This window comes from Colobus angolensis, unplaced genomic scaffold (genome assembly GCF_000951035.1).
Source record: "Colobus angolensis palliatus isolate OR3802 unplaced genomic scaffold, Cang.pa_1.0 Scaffold211, whole genome shotgun sequence".
NCBI classification, from domain to species: Eukaryota; Metazoa; Chordata; class Mammalia; order Primates; family Cercopithecidae; genus Colobus; species Colobus angolensis.
In genome coordinates, this window is record NW_012115278.1 from 1,228,912 (window position 1) to 1,233,571 (window position 4,660).

Genomic DNA, 4,660 nt, shown 5'->3' on the forward strand with positions numbered 1-4,660 from the left:
CGCTGGAAAAACAGAATTAGGGAACAAAATTATCTCCTGATTGCTGAACTATGATGAGATTGATGCTTTTAAGCACTTCCCCTAGGGAAGCCAGGCAGGAATCTTCCAAGGGGAAAATGTATCATAAGGGAAGACTGTTAAAAGTTAAAACTGGGCTAATGAAACTGATAAAGGGAGAATCATTTTAATGATCGATGCACTGTCTTAATTAAATTACATGATTTCCCAGAATAACACATCCATCATCATCGAGTATGCGGACATGACCCGATTCTGGGGTCTCACAAGGGGCCTTTGGGTGTCTCTGAGAGGATGGTGATGAAAGACTCAATGAAATTCGTGCTTCTGAACGCTGAATCCGCTTCAAGGTGCCGTGTCAGTGCTGTGCGTGTTCACCAGCAGATGTCACTGTTTACATATAAAATGCAAACAGCCCCCAAAGTTGTTTTTTTTTTTCCCCCACCTTTATTCTAAAGCAAGACAAGCTTGTCCATGTTTTCTCATAAAGCCTTATTTATCATGTGGTCATTTTTGTTCTGGGAAATAATGATATTGTTTATCTCTTTAAATAGCTGTACGTGTAAAGGGAACTGGTTTATGAGAGACACTCATTTCACATACTAAGCTATCCAATCACATCTCATTTAAAAGGTAATTGTTAACTACTTACAATTTGCCCGAAACCAGCTTCCCATGACGAAAGGTGTCCAAAAACAGCTAAAGAACTGTGCTTCTTTAGAGGTCTTAAAACCTCTTTTGAGAGATGACAAATAATAAAGCAGCTTAGAATGTTGGAAGTTAAGTTCTAAAACTAAAACTGAGTGTCATATTGTTTCAGGGAGATAAAGGTCTGTGGGGGCTGCAGCAGATGGAAGGCTTTAGAGAAGGAAGCCCCGAGATAACGAGGGTGAATTCATCTGGTTGGGAGGGGGAAGGTTCTGTGGGTTTTGGGGGTTTTTTTGTTTTGCTTCTTGTGTTTTGGGGGTTTTTTGCTGAGAGAATAAAGGGCAATTATGTTTGGAGGATCTATTTGATGGACTCATGAAAAGCAAAATGGAGGGGGCTGATGTTATTACAAAATCCAGTTGTGAGAACAGGAACTCCTGCACTGGTAACTAGAAATAAATTCAGATTGGGAGGCATAAAGAAGGAAGACAAGACCGCCGTGCCAGCTTATTGACAGGTATAGTCACTATGTCTTTTTGTCTTCTCAGTCCAAAATCAAGATACAAGCATTGACACATGGTCAGACACTAAAACAGAAGGTTTGAAAGCAGGGCTGTTTGCAGAAACTCCGGGACATATGGATGCTGCATATATACAGAGGAGAGAGTGACTTGAATCTCATGAACATGTAGGGTAACAATGGTGCTGCCACTGAGGGAAATGGAAAACCTGGGCAGGAAGGTTGGCTTACACAGAAAGATGTTTCTAGTCTGATCCATGTTGTTGAAACTGATGTGGGCCACGGCATGATTGGCAAGGCTGGAAGCTATTCAGGAGCCACTGACCTAGAAGTGGAAATGACAATAGGGAGGGGAGAGAGAAGGGCCAGGGTGTAGCAGTCAAGGTTTGTGTCTTAAGAAGCCAGCTCATTTTATTAAATTGCATATATCTGTAAGTAACATCCAGGAAAGAAGAGAACTAGAAACCTCTCCCTGGTGTGGTGTACTCTTAAGCATGCAAGTTTCCGCTGACTTTGCACCCTCTCTGCCTTCACAACATGGAAATTCGTGACCGGAGCCTTCAGCCTGCACCCCTCCACCTATCCTAGGATTCCATCATCATTACTCGGGACTCTCAAACATCTGTCCATCAATCAGCTGCCCATCATACTTGCTCACCCCTTCCAGTCTCTGGGAAAGCAACTTGTTATCCAACGTGGAAGGTCTTGTTCTTGATAAGGTTCACTTTTTGAATCCTATGAGGGAGGGAGGGAAATGTGGCTGGAAGTTTAAAGCAGCCACAGCCATTTCCAAAACACATTCTCCTTCATTTTCCACTGACTCACTGTCGGATCTTGACAAACTCCTAACTAGAGCTGTGCCTTAGTTTGCTCAACTATAGAATGGGAAAAAATGACCCATTCTGTATTCAGATTGTGTGTCTGTCTGATGCATGTCAAGCCCAGTGGGGGCACGCCCTTAGTAATGAGACATGTTAGCACCAATTATGTGCTTTTCACATTGGGCAGGTGTCAGGAGAGGCCTGGGGTCATAGGACCAGACTGCAAACAATACAATCCCAGAATAAGTCCTACTAATTTGGCATAATTGATGAAAATGAAGATCAGATATTCGACCAGAGATGAGAAATTCATGGGCACGAATGCTGCAGCTCTGATTACTTTGCATATGAATGTGTGGTAAGAGGCAACATTTCTTTTGTTTAAAACCCTGTGCACTTAATTCACATTCAGAGAAAGGTTGTGGAATCATTCAGGCTCATTGCAAACAAGGAACCAGGATGCCAACAAGGCCGATGTTGTTGTGAGAATGTTGAGCTATTAATCGTAAAATAGCAAAACAGGGTGATTTTATTTATAGCAAACTGTCGTTACGCAGATAATAAAGACCCCTTTCAGAGCTTGCATTTATATGTATGTGTATATATATATATCTATCTTTTTTTATCCCCACAAAAAAGTGCTGGCTTGTGCAATGATTTTTCAGATGAAATGAAAGCAGGATGAGGATGTCAGCCCTGAGTACTTGTGACTTTTAGACCTAAGTCCTTGGCATCAGCCAGCATTGCAGGATGGAGCAGGTAGGTTCAGCAACCCTGTGAAGGGAGGCTAGGGTATTACTGGCGCCCTTTAAAAGCAGACTGAGTACATAAACTCTCACTAGACTGGAAGTGAGTGAACAGCCCCGGGAAAGCCCAGATGAGCTATTGTGCCTTCCTCGGCTTCCCCACCTTCTGTTGTGCTAGGAAGGGCTGGGGAACCTGTCTGTGGCAGTCAGACATCCCTTCCCTGGCCCCTCTAGAGATGGATGCTACCTCCTTTTAGGAAGTGTGTGGGAGGGGGCCAATTTGCAATGGTTCGCTTGTGCTCAGTCCCTGCTAGGATGATCAAGCTCTTTTCAAAACTCAGGGGTTGGGCTTTTGCAGTTTCTGCACAGAATAGGCACTTAAATATCTGTGGAATTCATGAACGACTTCATGCATGCATTTGGTCCTGTATTCTGGTCCAAATAGAAGATATGGTAGGTAGACAAATACCACCTCCCCCCACAAAGACGTTTCTGTCCCAATCCCTGGAACCTGTGCATGCTACTTGATTTGGAAAAAGGCTCTTCACAGATGTGATTAAGTCAAGGGTCTTGAGATGGGGAGATCATGCTGCATTATCTGGTAGACCCTAAAGGCAATCACATGTATCCCTATAAGAAAGAAACAGATATTTAACTACGTACAGAAGAGGAGAAGGTGATGTAAAGGTAGAGGCAGAGTGCTACAGACTGAATGTGTGTGCCCCCTGCCCTCCCCAACACACACACGTTCACATATTGAAACTTAACCCTAATGTGATGGTTTTAGGAGGTGGGGCTTGTGGGAAGTGGGATTAGGTTATGGGGGCAGGGTCCTCATGAATGGGACTAGTGCCTTTTTCAAGAGGCCCCAGAGAGCTCCCTTCCCCTTCCACCAAGTGAGGATGACCATCTAGAAACTAGGAAACAGGCCCTCACCAGAGACTGAATCTACTGGCGTTTTCGATCTAAGATTTCCCAGCCTCCAGAACTGTGAGAAATAAACTTCTGTTGTTTATTAGCTACTCAGTCTGTGGTATTTTTTAATAGCAGCTCAAACGCACTAAGATACAGAGACTTGCAAAGGTTCAGCCTTTGCAAATCGTGGTGCAGCCAAGAGCCACAATTGCCAAAGCTGCCAGCCGCTGGAAGAGCCAAGGCCTGGATTCTCCCCTCTGGAGGGAGTATGGCCTGTGGACACCTTGGTTTCAGCCCAGCGAAGTTGATCGTCTACTTCTGGCCTCCAGAACTTTGAAGAATAGACTTTGGTGTTGTAAGGCACCAACGTGTGGTAGTTTGTAGAGCAATCACAGGAAACAAATACAGAAAACAGCCATCTCCTCCTGAACCAAACTCCAGATAACCAAATTCCACTTTGAACTAACCAAATTCAAGTTTCAGAATAAGGAGAAGACATTTTTGTCCCGCACAGGTATTACTGGGGCGATGTTATGAAGGTGGTGGGAATTTTTTAAAATAGTTTTTAAAATTATGAAAGTACGAGACCATCCTGGCTAACACGGTGAAACCCCGTCTCCACTAAAAAATACAAAAAACCTAGCCGGGCGAGGTGGCGGGCGCCTGTAGTCCCAGCTACTCGGGAGGCTGAGGCAGGAGAATGGCGTGAACCCGGGAGGCGGAGCTTGCAGTGAGCCGAGATTGCGCCACTGAACTCCAGCCTGTGCGACAAAGCGAGACTCCGTCTCAAAAAAAAAAAAAAAAATTATGAAAGTAAAACACAGTCACGGCAGAACAAAGAAGCCAAATAGTATATGGCAAAGTCTCAAATTCAGTGCGCCCTCCACTCCTGATTCCCAAAGGTCAGTCCTCTGTTTCTGTGTGCTCTTCTTTCAATTATGATGAATACAAATATACTTAAAGCTCCTTATTTTTATACAAACTGAATCATT